Source organism: Podarcis liolepis (genome assembly GCF_965112155.1).
Source record: "Podarcis liolepis genome assembly, chromosome: 7".
In the NCBI taxonomy this organism is placed as follows: domain Eukaryota; kingdom Metazoa; phylum Chordata; class Lepidosauria; order Squamata; family Lacertidae; genus Podarcis; species Podarcis liolepis.
This window is the reverse complement of record NC_139561.1, coordinates 63,709,225-63,729,035: the sequence shown is the minus strand read 5'-3', so window position 1 is coordinate 63,729,035 and position 19,811 is coordinate 63,709,225. Positions and strand designations below refer to the sequence as shown.

General features: G+C 42.5%; 1 protein-coding gene across 4 annotated transcripts in view; it reads right to left on the bottom strand.

The window, feature by feature from the left end:
• COL8A2 (collagen type VIII alpha 2 chain) overlaps positions 1-19,811 on the bottom strand; it is a 205,502-nt gene that overhangs the window by 125,229 nt on the left and 60,462 nt on the right. Inside the window, exon 5 of one of the 4 annotated variants that reach the window (XM_083511804.1) lies at positions 18,064-18,232. The gene's annotated coding sequence lies outside the window, so the exon portion shown is untranslated. Of the gene's footprint in view, positions 1-18,063; positions 18,497-19,811 lie in introns of those variants that run through there. The other 3 variants (XM_083511803.1, XM_083511805.1, XM_083511807.1) reach the window with 3 other exon arrangements.

Here is a 19,811-nt window from a genome sequence, read left to right as displayed (position 1 = left end):
CATACCCCTTTATGTGACAACTGTAGCTTTTTTCTTTTCTTGAGAACTCTTGAATATTTCTCTCAAGGAAGGCCATCCAAATTCACCTTAGGCAAATTCGGTCTTCGTATAGAACTGTAGTGTTGGAAAGAACCCCAAGAGTCATCTAGTCCAACCCCCTGCAATGCAAGAATCTCAACTAAAGCATCCATGGCAGATGGCTATCCAACCTCTGCTTAAAAACCTTCAAGGAAGGAGAGCTCACCACCTTCCAAGGGAGCCTATTCCACTGTTGAACAGCTCTTACCATCAGAAAGTTCTTCCTGATCTTTAGCTGGAATCTTCTTTCTTGTAATTTGAAGCCATTGGTTCAGGTCCTGCACTCCAGAGCAGGAGAAAACAAGCTTGCTCCATCTTCCATGTGGCAATTCTTTAGATATCTGAAGATGGCTATCATATATCATCTCAGTCTTCTCTAATCCAGGCTAAACATACTCAACTCCCTCAACTGTTCCTCATAAACTTAGTTTTCAGACCCTTGAACAACTTGCTCACCCTCCTCCTCACACATTCTAGCTTGTCAATATCCTTCTTAAATTGTGGTGCCCAGAACTCAACACAGTATTTCAGGTGTGGTCTGAACAAGGCAGAACATAACTTCCCTTGGTCAGGTCACTATATCCTTTTCATATGTACTACTGGAAGCCATATGTCTCCCATCTTATATTTGTGCAGCTGGTTCTTACTGCCAATGCAGAACCTTGCATTTGTCCTGAATGAAATTCATTTTGTTAGTTTGGGCTCAGTTCTCCAGTCTGTAAAGGTCAAACCAAATCTTGATTCTGTCTGATACCACTCCATTTGGTGTCCTCTGCAAACTTGATGAGCATCCATTCAGGTCCAAGACAGAACCCTGTGGCCCACTTTCAAGGCAGATTACAACATTAAAACAATTAAATACAAAGAACAGTAGCTAACCTTTAAAATAAAATAGACAACAAACCAGAAGAAAATAAATCATCTATCAAATGCTTGAAAGAAACAAATATTTTAAATTGCTGCTTAAAAGACAACCACATAAATGTCACTGCTGGTGGTATTCGTATTTCACAATGTGGTGACACCACAAAAGGCCCTGTCCCCAGTCATGTAACCTCTGAACCAGCATGGTGTAGTGGTTAAGAGCAGTGGATTCGTAATCTGGTGAACCGGGTTTGCTTCCCCGCTCCTCCACATGCAGCTGCTGGGTGAACTTGGGCTAGTCACGCTTCTCTGAAGTCTCTCAGCCTCACTCACCTCACAGAGTGTTTATTGTGGGGGTGGAAGGGAAAGGAGATTGTTAGCCACTTTGAGACTCCTTAAGGGGAGTGAAAGGCGGGATATCAAATCCAAACTCCTCCTCCTCCTCCTCCTCTTCTTCTCAGATGATGAACTCAAAGATAGGACAAGTTCATGTGAGAAGAAGAGTCCTTCAGTTGTGCTGGTCCCAAGTTGTGTAGGTCAAAACCAACACTTTGAAAACCAACACTGTAACTACTGGATCAGATTAAAATAACTAATATAGTTCATGCACTTAACATGTTGAGGACAACTCAACAAAATATGGAATTCTGCCTGTGGTTTCATGAAGACATTAAAGAGTATAGAGCATAGAATACAGTACCACTTAACAAAAGTCCTCAATAACTACCTTCTAAAACTGATTAATGAATAAGCAATAGAATTGCACAAAAGTGGCACCACAGAGTCACACTCCCACAATACTTCCAGGACAGAGTGGACTAATGGATTAACACATGCAAAGGTGACATGGACCAGAACTAGACTGATTCACCCATTCCTAGCTCTATTCTGCAGAAAGAGGGTCTTACCAATGACTGTATCCAACCCCTCAGCCATTTCTGTATGCAACCCATCCTACTTTTAATTTAAAGAACCTGTCAATAATATGGATTCCACTTAATTCTGTAGTGCAAATCCCTTGGAAAAGGTTTTTATAACAAACAATGAGCCATGCCCTGGCTCATTGTTTGTTATAAAACATTGTTTGTGATAAAGCTTGTTACAAAACGTCCTGTAGAGTAGGGAAAAGAAACAAGGCAACTGTCTCTCATTTGGGGGGGGGGGGGCAATCAACCTATCAGTCTTTATTATTTAGCTACAGGCCATTGAAGCTTAATTGAACTGAACAATACTCAGCAAAACATTCTGTAAATTAACCACAAACTTCAAAAATATTAATATGGTCAAATGAGATCTACATTTTTTAAAAGACTTTACAAAACACCATTAAATGCAAGTTATATAAAATTGAAATGCATTACTGTAAAGTGTTAACAACAAACTGCATTGGTTTTAGCACTGGGAGAAAATTAAGCTAACTTATGAATTGGTATTAAGTCAAATATTTCTTCTTAAAAAAAAATCACCAGTTTGTTATCAAAAGGCTACAAGTATAACAAAATCAGCTACCACTGCTTTGAAAAATATTCACCCTGATTTTTGTTGCTGTTACCAAAGATGCAACTGCCAATCTAATTCTTCTGCAATACCTTTTAGCATGGTACTTTTTTTTTTTTTTACATTAGTCAAACTTTAAAACTCCCAGCTTGTTGATTAAGGATATAATAGAGGATTTCCAAGCTTCCTCATAACATGGTCAACAGAGTGAAAAAGAAGAATAAAACAAAGAAGAACCTCCTGTTTTGTCCCTGCCAAAAATGGACTTGAAAAATCCAGGGCTCCTGATGAACAAAACACCTTAGGATAACTTTTTGCGGTCATGTACCAAAATTTCAAAGAATGGATGTGAGAGAACAAATCATTTCCCTTAATATTTGTGCTTTATAAATATTTTAGCCATGAAGAGACAAGGGGTATCCTTATGGCTGTCAAATCAAGATGAATTTCAGTATCCCAGCCTAGAATTGTGACATAAGGGCCTCATTACAGCTGAATTTATATCAGGCAAAGTCCATTCAAAGAAATGACACCTCATTTTTGCAAATCATGAGTTCAATGTGTTTTCCTTTCAGCTATTATTTGAACAGGCATCTCTAAAGGTAGCCTGGAATGACCCATGTTTAGAATTGGTAATTCAGACTCCAATCTTCTGCATACTTAACTGGTAGTAATTCCCAATAACTTACTGAGTAGATGTGCATGCAACGTAAATGCCCTACAACTGGTGTGTGTGTTTGTGTTTGTGTGTGTGTGTGTGTGTGTGTGTGTGTGTGTGTGTGCGCACATTGTCATAAACTTAAAAACATTAACAAAGACTCCCCACATCCCCGTTGTTTTGTTGTGGTTGTCAGCAGAGTGGAGGTTTCTGCTTCTGCTTTAATAACTAGAGGTCCATATTATGCATTTACATATGTAAATTTATTTACATATTACAGTAATCTGTGAACCACCACTCACTGCATGAGCTGACTGTGCCTGCTTCACAGCTTCACACTCATGCTGGAGAAAAACAAGCCACAATCCCTGGCGAACCATGGATCATGGTTTGTTTCATTCAAACAAACCACAGTTGATAAGCCAAGAACAAATGTTGGTTTATCATCATGGTTTGTTTGGAGTGCAACAAACTGCAATCCTTGGTTCAGACATAATGCTAAGCCAGGGATCATAGTTTGTTTCTCCCAAGCACAAATTGGAAGCAGTGAAGTTTTGTACATGTGACTGTAGCCACTGTGCCCAAACTAAGGGTAACTTAAACTATGAGTATATCAAACAAGCCAAGGTCAAACAATAGTTTATATTCCTGGCTATACTGTGCCCATAAAAGGAATCCTGGTAACTGTTAGGGAACTTCCAGCACCCTAAACTAACTATACTTTCCAGGATTCTTTGGGAGGGAAAATGTGCTTTAAATGTCTGGTGTAGATGTGACTCCCTGGCTCATTTACTAAAAGTGGAAGGAGAAGCTTCCAGTCTTCTCACACCCACACAAGTGTAAAAGAGGGAGGGGTGAGGGAGAATGCAAGCCTGTGGTTCGTTCATGTAAAGAATGCTCAACCATAGTTTAGTGTAGGTCCAGTGAAATTCTCATGCATGGTAGCAGAAACTTATTTTGATTCCTTTGCACCATAGTGCTTATACAGCAGCAATTAAACCCCTTGCAACAAGCAATGATATATCTTCTTTTCCCCATTACATCACCCAGAGACTCTTTAATCAAGTAAATGGCAACTCATTACAAAGAAGTGAAGTGCATTAAAGTACAGTGTGCAGTAAGTATCTGTCAGCAGGTGGTGCTATTACTGTACTTAACTTTGCTATAAAGAATGCTATGCTTAAAAGAAAGGAAATCCTAATTCAAAGCCTTGCCAACAGGGACTGTTACCCAATGCTCTGTGATAAAGGGCCAAACTAGATGTGTCTGAAGGGCTGATTCACTGCTAAATTCCCTAGTGGGTGGGGCAAGGCAGTTAAAAGGAACATGTCTGTGAGGGGGCAGCTGAACCATCATCACATGCCCACACTCCTCTCCCAAAACTTAAGTGATTTCATATTTTTCCTCTGGCAGGGGTTACTCTCCTTCATGGAGGGAGTGAAAGATTTCCATCAACTTCCTGTTACCCCCATGCTGTACTTTGTATCACACACCCAAACAGCTTTATGGAGAATGAACACAATGCATTTTTGTTTGTACTGTTGTTATGTCTAGATGTGCAAAAATGCAGCTTTGCCTATACACCATGTACACCACCAACTGTAGCTTGCTACCTGCTCTGTTCATGAAATATGCACCGATGCCATGCAACCAGAAAGCTGTACTACTCACGGTTTGCAGAAGCTCATCACTGTCTACCCTAAAGGGTTTATAAGTAGGACCTGCAAGAAAATGTTGCTTTGTGGTGGCATGCTCCAGTTCAGGGTTCCAGGCAGCAGTGCCATTCCACTACCTGCCCTCTTCCTCCTTGGTTTCCATTCTTAGTCTCCAACAGCAACAATTCCACGCTCACTGAGCATGCACAGTCTTCACTGGGCTGTTTTGGAGCTTCTTCCCTCCCTCTGCAAACCCTGGAGTCCCCTAAGCCTGCTGACACCTCCCACTTGTGCATGGATGGTGCCTTTTTTGCTACATAAGGACAGACACTCAGCTTCCTATTTGTATATATGATCTTGCTCTCATTCATTCACTGAAACTCTCACCTTGTAGCCTATTTGTCAGGTAGGGGTGACTTCATTAAAAGAAACGGTGCCAATCCTGAGAGACAACAAGAGAAGGATTGTTGCTCAGTGGTCATGCACACGATTTGCAAGCAGGTAAGTCGTGGGTGTAACACCACCTTCCTGACATTTCCAGAAAATGCTGGGGAAAACTTCTGTCTGACTGAAAGCTGCTCCTTCCTGTGTTTCTAGTTGACACTGAGCTAGATGGACCAATGGTCTGACTTAGTAAAAGACAGCATCTTATGCTCCTCACCCTTCTAAAGGGAAGTTTATGGGACACCCAAGGCCTATAAACATCTAGCAGTTGTCAAACAAATGATTTAGCGACTTATCAAATATTCTGGAATTTTAAAAACATGCAATGGGTTCCAAATACACAGGGAAAAGAAAGCGAGGTTTAAAAAACAAATGTCTAATCAACCTTCCAAGATAAATAAAATAAACAGGCATTTTGCAAATCCTGAAAACAAATGACACTTTTTATCTCCTGTGTAAAACTCTTAAAATTCTTGGCCTCTTATTATCACATACTGTGGAACCTCGTGCAACTTACATCCTCCTTGTGAATGCTGCGGGTTACGAGCTCCCCTAACCCGGAAGTAGATACCCCTTGTTGCGAACTTTGCCCCGGGATGCAAAGTCACGCGCCTGCAGCAGCGGGAGGTGCCATTAGCGAAAGCGCGCCTCATGTTACGAGCGGTTTCGGCTTAAGAATGGACCTCCAGAATGAATTACGTTCGTAACCGGAGGTACCACTGGTACAGGGAGTGGGACATAGCCCAGCAGTAGAGAACACACTTTGAATGCTGAACATCCAGAGGTCTGATCTGTGGTCACACCAGCAAGATGTCCTGAGACCATTTTATCTAAGACTACTGCCAGTTTCCTTTGTATGTTCATTGTCTAAACCAGGAATGGAGAACCTGCAGCTTTTCACATGTTGGACTATTGCAGCTCCTATTCTCTCTTATACCACTGGGCCATGCTGGCTGGAGCTGATGGGATCTGGACCCCAACAACGTCTGGAGGGCCACAGGTTCCCTATTCCCGATCTAAACAAAGCACAGCAAGAATAGAGCTTTCGTAATAAGAAGCAGCACAAGAATTTGGAAGATAACGGTGCCATCTGGTGGCACATGCAATTGAATCTGATCTATCTTTTGTACATTTTAAAATAGGATGTACCTTCCACAGACAAGTTATGGTTTCACTCTGACATTGCCATGAGCTTAAAATCATTAATGCCAGGCTACAGATTGGCAACTAGAAGCCACCAAACAGAGCTGGTCCCTAAGTACCACCAGCTGGCACCTGCATACGTCAACTCAATGGCAAAAACTTTGTGTGACAGGAGTGATGGCTGCATCGATAGGACTTGTGGGCAGCAAACTCTCTCTCTCTCTCTCTCTCTCTCTCTCTCTGTGTGTGTGTGTGTGTGTGTGTGAGAGAGAGAGAGAGAGAGAGAGAGAGTGCACCGTGGGTCTTGCACTCTGCAATCAGCCACTGTGATCAGTCATAGAAATTCTCTAACATTTCAGCTTCTGTAACAGTCTATTTCAGCTTTCCCCAGCTTAGTGTTCTCCAGCATTTTACAGCCTTCAACAGTCCCAGACAATATGGACCAATATGGTAAGGGATTGCAGGCATTGCATTGCAGGCATTGTATGCCAAAATGGAAGGGGAAGGGCCATAGTTCAGTGGTGAAGCAACTACCTTGCATGCAAAAGATCCCAAGTTTGATCTCCAGCATCTCCCAGTAGGGCTGAGAAAAACCTGTGCCTAAAACACTACCAATCAGTGTGTAGATAATACTGAGCTTAATGAACCAGTGGTCTGACTCAGTGTAAAGCAGCTTCCTATGTTCCTTGTACAATATATATATGCAGGTCCTGCTTACTGAACACAATGCATTCCTTGGCAATGGTTAGGCAAGCATGTGCAAAAGGAATCATTAATTTCCATTAATTCCTGTGTGAAATTTTCTAATGAGTTCCCGGCCACAGATTTCCGACTCCAAAAATCCAGAAGAAGAAGAAGAGTTTGGGTTTGATATCCCGCCTTTCACTCCCCTTCAGGAGTCTCAAAGCGGCTAACAATCTCCTTTCCCTTCCTCCCCCACAACAAACACTCTGTGAGGTGAGTGGGGCTGAGAGACTTCAAAGAAGTGTGACTGGCCCAAGGTCACCCAGCAGCTGCATGTGGAGGAGAAAAAATGCTCTCTAATTTGTCCGATCACTTTTCCTCCTCCCTCCATTCCTCAGCCAACCAGGAAAAAGCAAACAAGATAGGAAAAATGCTCTCTGTTCAGATATATGAATCTGTAGTCGGCATTGCAAGGTTTGGGTACATTATTCCTCATGTCTGGATAAGTTAATTTTTGCATAGCAAACATTTGTAAAGTGGGGTGTGGGTGGGTGTGGATGTGGGTGTGGGTGTGTGGGCGTGAGAGAGAGATGGAGAGAGAACTATCACCTTTTAAAACTGGAATTTTGCAAACAAGGATGTAAAACCCTGCAGCAAGAAGAACTACGAATACCTCACTCTCATCTTTCAGTCAAAACCAGAGCTGTAATTTATTTAGCTAGTTCCTATAAATGCCCCTTTGGCAGCTGTTTGATCTGGAGAAAAGAGCAGACGATATCAATGCCATGAAAAGCTCCCTTACATTGGCTGATATCTGTATCTCAAAGCTCTGTAACAGGCACAGGAGCAGAGTGGGCTCTTCTGTTTTTCTCCCTTGGCAAACCTCGTCTAAAGTTACATAGATCTATACTGACAGACTTCCCAGCAAAACTTAGCCATACTATTTCCCATCACAGGTCAAGTCAAACCCTGAAGAGAATTAATCTGCAGTAACATTTTGTTGAAAATATGTTTGTTGTGCTTGATCCTGCGACAGTTTGTGCAACAATAAACATAAAGTTGCTAGAATTTCATGTGGGTATCAAAGTACTTCCACATCATTCTGAAAGTTGAAATTGGACACACACATAGTCAAAGACATCCCAATTGTTGAAAGTTTCAAAGAGGGACATTTATCTCTCTCCCTTTGGCACAACCTCCTAGTCCTCATTCCAAACCGTAGCCAAGCCTTAATACATGTAATTGAAAGATCTGCATATTCTTCCCATTTTTATCCCATCTCAGTTTCCTTCCCCCTGTCCTGTATCATCTGCCTTTGTAAATTTATAAACTGTAAATCCCTCAGGGCAGGGCCTGTCCTCATACTTAATGCCATCTACATAGATAGCACTATATTAATAATATTGGGGGTATAAAGTACTGCAGCATTGGCAAGAAATGTAAAATGCAGCACGCATATGACCCAAGAAAACATGGATTACTAGAAAGGGTCGAACACAGGGATAGTTTTGCACTGAAGACTTAGAATGTAAGGCATGAAGTTCATCTCATGATAAGAAGCCAGCATTACACAAACTCAGATACACATGAAAGGGAACTGCTGGGACTGTGAGAGTTCCTTCTGTTGCTTCTTCACACTCTTAAATTAGGCTTGGATATGGGGTGGGGAAAGCACACCAAAGTGCAAGTAGATAAATAGGTACCGCTCCAGTGGGAAGGTAAACAGTGTTTCTGTGCACTGCTCTGGTTTCTCCAGAAGCGGCTTAGTCATGCTGGCCACATGATCCAGAAAAACTGTCTGCAGACAAACATTGGCTCCCTCAGCCAGTAAAGTGAGATGAGCGCCACAACCCCAGAGTCGTTCGTGACTGGACTTAACTGTCAGGGGTCCTTTACCTTTTATGGGATGGGGAGGGACTTACAATTGCAATGACGGACACATACAAATGCATATTCAAGTGCATCCATGCATGCAGATCACTAAGGAAATGCAGAAAATTGCTCTGAGATCTCTTGGTGAAAGGTGAGTAAGATATCTAACAATAGCAGAATACATGGAAAGTGAAAGAAGTCTTGTCACCTGCAGAAATTCCTAAGAATTCTCAAAGATTATACATAAAGGTTCTTAGATTACATCTGCAAGCTCCTTTAGTACCCTTGAGAGCAGTTCATCAGACCCAGGAGATCTGAATTCATTTAAAGTAGCTAAGCGTTCCCTTACCACCCCTTTTCCTATCCTGGGCTGCAGCTCCCTCCTTGCATTGTTTATTGTTACCACCAGGTTGGGTACTGATTCCCTTTTGGGGAAAGTAGGCAAAGTAGGTGCATTTGCGACAGGGAATTTCATTAGTGCAAGCAGTTTCTGAGCTCTGGGCGCAGTACTGCGCCTAAGATTTCGGATTAAAACTGAAGTGGAAGGAAAGGAGGACGTTTTTCTGCTTCCCCACTTCCAGCTACTCTCTGAAGACTGGAGAAGAGACCCTCTTAAGAATATTAGGGAGGTGGGCAGAAGAAGGACCAGAACACGTGAAAAATGAACATAACATTTTAGAAGCCTTTGTACAGTGGTGCCTCGCAAGACGAAAAGAATCCGTTCTGTGATTCTCTTCATCTAGCGGTTTTTTCGTCTTGCGAAGCAAGCCCATTGACGGATTAGCGCTATTAGCGGCTTTTAGCGGCTTATCTGCTGATCGGATCAGCTGATAAGCGGCTTAGCGGCTTAGAAAAGGGGGGGGTAAAAAAACCCAGCAGGAACTCGCAAGACATTGTCGTCTTGCGAAGCAAGCCCATAGGAGATTCGTTTTGCGAAGCACCTCCAAAACGGAAAACTCTTTCGTCTAGCGAGTTTTCCGTCTTACGAGGCATTCGTCTTGCGGGGCACCACTGTATTCTTGTTATAGAAAAGCATGCCTGGAAATTTCGTTGCTGCACCCATAACATAGGTTTAAGGTGGCATTTAGCTCCTAGCTTTCATATCTCGGTTTCTAACACTGAGGCTATGCAGGGTGGGGAGCAGCCAGGTACACTTGCCCTGGGCCTCGGAGGGCTAAGCCAGCCAGCCAGAGGGCCCCGCCAGGGACCAGCTGCATTTTTGTTTGAGTTCATAGCTTTATTCTAACAAGACTCCCACCTCAGGCCTCAGACAAGTTCTGCGTGGTCCTGACACCAAGCCATGGTTTGCCTTAGCGTGACATGCGAACCAGGCTTGAGAAGGTGAAGTAAAGGGAAGAAGATAAAGGCACACCAGAAAATATAGTCTTTTAAAGGCTGGCTCTAAGACACCAGATGTGGACTGCACAAAGGGCATAGTCTGGAACCTGTGGGGGTCACCTAAGCATAATGCCATGCATTCCTCGGGAGGGGAGGCCAAAATGCTGACAAAAGACTATGCTAAGAGATCAGAAGCCAACAGCTGCTGAAGTTCTCTCCTCGCAATTTGGAAATTTGTCAAAAGAGAGTGTGTATGCAGTTAGTGTGTGAAAGAAGAGGGACCTCACGACCAGGCTTGCTATGCTGAAGCAATGCCAAAGCATAGAGGCTAGAAAACACCTAGAGTTCACCACTGTGAATAAACTTTCAGCACATTTAGAACTTTATTACTCTAAACTCATACACATGCAGAGCCTACCACATCAGCATCCATTCACACTGAATTTCACATGAATGGAATATATGAATCACTGCAAAGAACTGCAAGACATTCAAGTACAGATAAACTGAGTTCTTCCTACTGAAATCTAGCCATGTGTAGTCCAGTTCACAACAGGGCTGGAAACTAATAATCCAAAATATTCAAGTTTTGTTTTAAAGAGATGGTGGCAGGGAGCGCGGGGATTGAGAGAGAGAGAGAGAAGAAGAATAACAGTAGCTCTCTTTTTTTCACTGAAAGAAAAAACAGACCAGGACATTCTGCTCAGCCAGGACCTGTGCGACACGGAACGGGGCTTCTCCTTCCGTCTGCTTTAAAATGTGACAAATTCCATACTTCAAGCATCATGCTTCTTTTCCGAAAAACTTGACAAAACTCCTCACAGCTCTCGGAATGCAAGTTTGATGGTGCTTTTTGAAAAGAAAAGCAACAGAGTTCCAACAGGCTTCCCGGGAAAATATTTTTCTCAGAAACGGAATGCAAAAAAAAGGAGGGGGTGGTAAAAGTAAAGCCCTATACTCCAAGCTTCTCAAAAGCTGAGACCACTGAAATCTCAGACAGTTGCTAGCATAAGGGTCAGCAAGCAGTGGACCATGAGTTAAATCCAGACCTTTGAGAGGAGCTGTTTAACCCCCTCCAAGTGCCAAGCACAAACACAAAGAGGTGTGGAACAGCAGCATCTGGGTTAAAGCAGCAGAGTGATGGATTACCTGTACAGTAAGCTGCATCCCAGACACATAAAAGTCAGTGGTTTTTAGACACACATCTCTCCATCCAGGCAAGCAAGAGGTATTATTATCAGAGTTCAAGAACACCCTCTAAGCAGGCAAAAGCACTAATGGAATAGTGCAGAGGGCCAGTGCAATGTGTGGCCTGAGGAGAGTTCCAAGGGGAACACAGAGAGACTTGAATGGCCAAATTCAGCTCTCAGTTCCCTACCCTGCAATAGGACATCACACTGTTTGAGGAAAGGAGCTATGGCCTGCTAAGCCTTGCCCTCTCCTCAAAAATGGCCCTTCAAACCATCCCAAAAAAGCCCATGCAACAGGGAAAAAGAGTGTCATGCTCTTCTGGGAAGAGGAGGCATAGCAGTTTTAAAGTACATATTCAGCACGCAGAACATTCCATAGTTCAAGCCCTGAAGTCTTCAGCTCAAAGGATCAAGTAGCAGGCGATGGTAAGGCCCCCTAACAAAATCCAGTCATGGCCAGGTGGCTAGAAAGATTGAGTAATGCAGCTTCATGCATGTTCTAAAGAAGCTGTTGATTAAACTGTTAGGGGGAGCATGAACTTGTCCCTGGCATCTCCCAGTTCAGATTTTATGGCTACTGTCATGGTGACAATGCTAATCCTTCTTTCTTCCTTGGGAAGGAAGTGTAAAAAGGAAGGAAGAAAGCCCATATATTTTGCACAGTCTTTTCACACTGTCTCGTGAAATTGCTCCTTTGACCTGCTTGGCCCAGCCAGAGAAGGCATGTCACTGTTTTAGTTTTACCAGAGCTCTGTTCGCATGATCAAAAACAAACAGTGCTAGGTACTCTTTACTGAGGACCAAGTGCCTTATTTCCACTCCATATTCTCTCTCTCTCTCTCTCTCTCTCTCTCTCTCTCTCTCACACACACACACACACACACACACATTCAGTAGTATCTTACCCATAACAAAAATCATATATGATTGGCACTCCAGAGTTCTACACCTCTCTTTGATGTGCAAAGGGGTCTTGGGATGGGGTATCAATGGTGTCAATATTTACTCGAGCAAAGCGCTCAGAAGTAGGCGCCTATATTGATCCATACACTTTACCCGCCATGAGAATAAAACCATCAAAAGCCAGCCAAATAGTTGTCACTTTGCTAGAGTTTGCTTCTTCTTTTTCTTCCCCCTTTCTTTTTTTACTGGCCTGTCCAGCTTTTCAATGCTTGGGTCACTTGCCAGTCCAGGCTATGAAAAGGGCCAGTGACCTGAGAGGAACTCTGCGTGCTCCCTCTTGTCTAAACTAGCAGATGTGAACTGCAGGACCAATATATTGGGGAAAGGAAAATACTCCAAGCAGTAGGTTTGGAGGCCCCTTCCCCACAGAGGCCATCAGGCCATCTATTTGTTCATCTTTCAAACTAAACAGTATTTTTGGGTGAAGGAAAAGGGTACCAAGAAGCAAAAACTACTAAAGTAAGACTGGGTCCATGAGTGACATGCTAGTTTTTCCCATCCAGAGCCCCAGAAGTCAGGAGCTGGAGCTGAGGGATGGGGTGCAGGAGGAAGATCATAGGCATAGCCAGGGGGGCAGCTGCCCCCTAGATCAAGTAAAACAACAGAAATACTTAACTAACTGACCAATCAGATCGGTTCTGCCTCCCCTAACAAAAGTCCTGCTCCCCTTAACAAAGTCCTGCCCCCCCAACAGAAATCCTGGCTATGCCTATGAGGAAGATGGTTCTGTTCTGTCTTTTAAGCAAGAGAAAAGCAGGACCCTAGAATTTATATCAGGCCTGGCTAATCCAAAGGTCTCATAGTGCTTGCCAATCACAGAGGCTGATGTAGCACAATTCTATTCTTTTCTATTCCTGAATCATGGAAACTGAGCACAGGCAACTGTGGGTAATTCACTACATCAGATTCTAGGAGGTAAACATGGTCAGTTCAACAAGGGAAGAAGGAGAAGCATGGTTCTGGGTTCAAATTCTAGTTGAGCCTTGGAATCAAGTGGACAGCCTCTATCTGTCATGTGGAAATATAACATTCACCATATAAATGAGAAAAATGAAATCACTTTATATTTTTAGTATGCAGATATATATCCTTCTCAAAATGTACTTGATACATCTTTTCGATCATTAAAAAAAAGTTGATGCTGAGTCTTTCAGTTTTACTTTTGTAAAGAAGGGCCTTTTCAAGTAAAGATAATGTATTCTTTTTCTTGCTGCCCTCCAGAAACAGAAACAGAAGGCAGTTAATATTCCAGCCCACAAACTGACGGGAGTTTCTTGCAGTAACATTCCATGTGGCACTGTTCTCAACATGGTTTTGCTATTGATGCTTCAGGAGTGCCAAAAACAGGGGGCTATCTGCCATGTAATGTAGCAAAAGGTCGTAACAGAGAAATATTTACTAGATTCCAAACTTTCCTAGTGTTGAGATTGCAAGTCGCAAACTGGAAAGGCGAGGTAAATCCAACAATAAAAAAGAAAAGACACAGAGTTATAATTCTGGAGAACATTCTATGAGAGGTCAGTAAGTCTACACAAGGCCCCTTGAGAGATGTGGAGGAGCTGTTCCTCATTGGAAGAGAACGTATGTTGCATCCAAAAGGTTCCAGGTTCAATCTCTGGTATCTCCAGATAGGTCTGGAAAAAGACTCCTCTCTCAAAATGTGGAGAGCTGATGCGATTCAGGTATAGATAAGACTGAGCTACATAGGTCAACATTCTGAATAGTATAAAGCAGCTTCTTATATTCCTCTGACACATCTAGCAACCTGGGCAGGAGAGCCATCATATTCCCTTCTAACCTCCTCAGCTTGTAGCCGGAATACATCTCTGTAACTCCTTTTTCCCAGTGTCTGGAAAAAGTCCAGCAATATGTCACAATAAGAAGCAGGACACCTCTGTGCACATACAGACATGTACAATACCCCTGCCATTAGAAGTCAAGCATGTCACTTAACTAAAAATGAAATAAAATTCATCACAAACTGACCACTTTCTTCTTATTTTTACAAAAATCCAAAATGTAAATACTGGAATTGTTTTCTGGCATGCTGAAGTCTTGATGACAAATGATAAGGCAATAAAATGAAATGTCACCTTACTAAATGCTTTAAAGTCTGACGGTTCTATAGGCACTTTCTTGTCAATAAGTTCCACTGAACCCAATGGATGATATTCAACTAAGTTTTACTCCAGGTTACACCCACTACGATTAATAAACATGACTGAGTTAGGTGCATTGACTTCAATGGGTCTACTCTGAATAAAACTTAGTTGAATACCACCCAATGTGACTTACTTCTGAGAAGACACGCATAGTGTTGCACTTTCAGGCCCATATTTCTAAAACTGCCTAACCAGTAATGTTCCTACCTGGGAATTCTGTAAAAACATAATAAATGGGTATTGCTTCAGGACAGTGATTTAGAATTCAGTAAATATTCCTGAATTAGAAGTGTTTTACATGCTTGCATTCTTTGCCAATGCTGCCAGATTTCGCAGGGAGGTGGAGTTCCATGGTTTCATGCTTTCAAAAGGCAAGAAAAAGGAGCCAGGTGTCAGGATTTGGTCTACACAATACAAGAACAGCCTCCCAAGCCTCTTGTAGCTCTCGTTACTCCCGGCCCCGCATTGTGATACATGAATCACCCCATGACAGGAGGACTGGATTTCTGACTATAGTTCATTTATTTATCTTACACACACACACACACACACACACACACACACACACACACACCCTATTTCTCCCTCTCTAAGTTCTGATAACTTCCTCTGGTAGAAAGCTCAGGAAATTACACTCCAGAACTGTATTTATAGTGTAAACCGAACAAAAAAATGCATTTATAAAAACACTCGGTGGGAATCTCTACTTCAGCCCAGTTCATCAGCCAGCAGTGACATACCTCTCAGCTTTTAAAAGCTGTCTTGCTGATGGAGCTGGTGCTTCTTCACAGAGCGCATAGTTTATCTGTGGAATTCAGTGCCACAAGATTTTGCCACTAACAAGGATGGCTTTAAAAGGGGATTAGACAAATTCAGCAGGTTAGCCACTGCGGAAAACAAGATGCTGTGCTAGACGGGGCTTTAGTCTGACCCAGAGAGGCTCTTCTTATGTCAATTAACTGTCTTTGACTTTCTTGAAATGCAGTGAGGTCATCCCCTCCGTTTGCGTTTCAAGCCACATTTGCATGGAGTTGTTCACATCAGAGAGGGGGCAGAGATGTCTTCACCCAACGCACACAACCTTTTTAGTTTCCACGCCCCTGTAACCCACCCCACACCAGAACTCCTTATTCTTTAACCTGTCATCTGCGTACATGTGCTCATCTGCCCCTGCATGACTGTCATGGTACGTTCGCGTTACTGCTTACTCCACATTCAGCTTCCTAATCAGATTGAAGCTTGTTTCAATAAAACACACACCAAAAAGCAGTATTTGTCAAGAAACTATGGGCTCAATATGGATTGTTTTGAATGTGCAGCTTCAACAGTTAGCAGTGGAAGCACCCTGGATGCAGAGTAAGCGCTAATGTGAAGATACCCAAAGACAGTTCAGCTCTGGCAAACTTCCCTGGAAGAAGCAGCCCACAATATGGAGAGGGAAGAGGAGAGTAGCCAATCCCACTGAAGTGCCTAAGAAGCTAACAACAGGAATCTGCATTTTGAGGAACGGGAAAGAATTCATCTCTCCTCAAATTGCACTATTTCACACTTTCCTTGTACAGAGAAATAGACAAAAAAGTATGTGATGTGAATTTGGGCAACAAAATGCCTAGTAGCAAGATTGGCTCTGTCTGTGGATGATATTCCCCCATCTATGAATGAATTGCCAGCTTCCTGACTCTGCACATTTTGTTCTGCTGTAGATTGAAAGGGAACAATCCAAACCCCTTTCTTCAAACCAGGATTCTATTAAATACAGCTGAATTTGAATCAGTGCCAAGTCTCAAATACATGATGTATTTATAAAGGAAAATAATTTATGTGCAAAGAAAGAATTGAATTCTCTCATTAGGGAGTAACTACAAGCAACAATATTCAGGTTGACTTGATCCCCTGGCATTTAACTGTTTTAGAAATTTAAGTAATGCTATGAAATTGCATCTATTCCAAGCAGCAAATCATATGCAAATGGAAAAGGTAAGATGTTAAATTCACCACCAAATCAAGATGAACCAAGTGTGCTACTGCAGACGACTCCTGAGCCTTTCAACATTCATTGTACAACACCACCATACAGGGCAGGAACCCAGATTGGCAAATTATGTCATATTTTTAAGGAACAATCCTTATTCCACAAAAACCACAGCTCCATAGCACACTGACATGTCCATAAATCTATAACCCATTTTCCATATACTCAACAAAAATACATTAATCTAACCTTCCCGGTTACATTAAAAGGAGCTTTCTCCTGTCCCATGTAAGTTTACTCTACCCAGCTCCTCACAGACTCACTAGATAAAAATCCAGAGTAGAAGAAGCCAAAAAGACCAAAGACCACCCCCTCTTGAATGCCTTTATAAAACCAATACCCCACATAGCTCTGAAGAGTTCACACACCCTTACTCCATATAGCCCCATATAATTGACACCATACAACCCGATCCAGACAAGTGATCCAAACAAGTTACACTTGTCGTATAGGAAGGCTGGCAGAAGAAGCTGGGATTCCAGCTTTGTTTGTTGTGTTAGCATCCAAATGCTAGAAACTTCAGCCAGCAATGCAGACTTCAGGGCATAATCCTTTAGTGGGAAGTTCTCCTGCATAAGCCCCAGGGAAATTTATTCATTTGCATACATAGTGCTTACAGGGGAGACTGTCTCACTGGATTGTGGCCCTTTTTGGTCAGAGCCACTTGTTGACAGATCCAGTGTTATGGGTTGTTGTTGCTTTTAAACAAGTACTAAAAAAAAATCTCTGGAATTTGCTGGCCTTATGATTTATTAAACATTTGCTTACAGCAAAGCTGCTTGTCATGAACAAACTCCCTCTAATCTGCTTATTATTCATTATTAGCATTAAATTATCGACATTGCCTAGGACTGGAAGAGTTCAATTTAGCAAAGCACTTCCTGACTTGATTTGCCTATCAGACTATAAAAAGTGTAACCAACTCCAAGGTTCTCTTTTTAATTTTTAAATCAACAGCAAAACACAAGAACAAAAATTGTTGGGATGCAGGTAAAATTATCAACCGGCCAACTTCTCTCTATCAGAACTCAACCTTCATGTTGAATTTTGAGACTCCCCTTGGACATTCAGCTTCTACACACAAACACACACACACACCATACGAACACCCCACACCCTTAGTTAAAATAGATAAATATGCCCCAGATATTTAAAGCTGGCTCAGCGGAATCGTAAAAAAAAGAAAAAGAGAGAGAGGAAAAAGTCAGCAACAAACTCAACGCATTTTACTGGGAAAAAAGAAAGAAGGGAAAATGAGTGTGAGATAAAGAGTTTTAAAATACCTTCTGGATTTATTTATGTATTAAAATTAGACCATATTTTAGAGGGGGGAGAGGAGCGATGGAGAAACTATAAAGTTGCCTGTGCATAAAGCAGAGTGAAGCAACCAGGCAAAATCACTGGTCCCTGGAGGAAATAAATATATACAGATAACTCACGCGAAATTCAACATGTGACAGAGAGAAAAGAGGAGGCACCTTACCTTGGGGTGGGGGGAGTGGAGAGAAGATGTGGGGGGGAGGCTCTCTCAGGCTGGCAAGTGGGGGGCAGGAGAGGCCGGCAGGCACTTGCGAAGCCGCTCTCGAGGGCAGAGCCTGCTACTCCATGGGAACTGCAGCTGCTGCCCCGCTCCTGAGGGCTTCAAGAGGCACCTTAGAGCAAAGGGAGGGAGGAAGGAGGTGAAGAAGAATGAGCGAGGAGGACCGGGCACAGCCAGCCAGCCAGGGCTGCGAATGAGCGCGCGGAGGGAGCTAGCAGCTTTTCACAAGCTCCTTCTTTTTTCTTTTTTTGGACGGGCGAATTCAGCTCAGGAGGGCTGGGTTGGCTGGTTGAATTTTTTTTTTTTTAAGTATCTCTCTCTCTCCCCCTCCTTTTCTCTTGAGTGGCTTCCAGCTTCTGAATTGTTTTTCCTTTACACAGACGCAGGAGGCGGGAGTGTGTTATTTAAGCCACAACAAAAAAAAATAAAGTTATCGTCATAATAAGCTTCTCCCCCCCCTTTTTTTTTTAAAAGCTGAGGAAATAAGCTCTCTTTTCTCCCCACGCTCCAAATGCACACATGCACACACCTTCTCCTTCAAAGCTGTATGATGTTTATTCCAACACGGGCTGCTTCCTTTAGCTGACCAAATGACGTTCTTTAATTTTGTCACCCAAGTGACCAAGAAACCTAAAAATCATGCCCCCACCCCAAAAAGAAGGCAAACCTTGATGGAGAAAGGGGTTTTTTTGAAGTTGCCTGCCTGCCCTTCTGTAAAGTGTGACGAGCTCGACCAAACCTGTCCTTCTCTCCTCAGTGGCGCCTGGTTTTTCTAGGTTGGGGCAGGGAACCTGTGGCCCTTCAGGTGTCTTTGATTCCTTACCCGGCATTTACCATAAGGTACCACAGCAGGTTAGAATAATATAATATAAAGCAAATGTATTTATTCCATTTATATCCAATACCATTCCTCCAAAGAGCTCAATATAACATGCATAGTTCTCCTCCTCATTTTATCCTCACAACAACCCTGTGAAGTAAGGTAGGTTGGCAGACTGTGACTGGCCCAAGATCACCCACTGAGTTTTGTGGTTGAGCAGGGATTTGAACCCTGGACCCCCAGGTCCCAGGTACAGAACTCTTAACCACTACATCACAATGGCTCAAATAAAACCATTACAGCTATTTTTTTAAACAAACAAACAAACAAACAAACACACACACACACATTTCAAATGGAGCAGAACAATATAAATTATATCATATCAAATAAATACAGATGCCCAGAGTTCTTTGGGATAAGCCATGATAGCTTTTCAAAGAGTTTTTAAAACTGTAGTTTGGCTGTAATAGCAGTAACTCAGATTCAAGTCACACCTCTGCGAATAACATTTCCTCAGTTCTTAAACAAATATGAACAACAAGAAATAAACCTTACAGGGTAGTGAGGCCAAACACTGGGAAGTACTTTTGAGTTTTCTAAATCACATGTATAATGGCCACTTTATAAATTCTCTCTGCTGTTGTGCCTTTAAGAGCAACCCAATATAAATTTAATAACCCCCCCCCCAAAAAAAAAAACCCAACCTTGATCTGCATGCCAGGAAAAGCTTCACCTGACAAATTTCCATATCAAGCTGCTATTAAGGGCAGTTAAAATGTCCTTTGTCTCTCCTCTCCTCTTTTCGCTCCCCTGCTCTTTATGCTGCCACTGTTTTTAACTGGCCCTGTTCCTGTGCTTCTAAACCCAG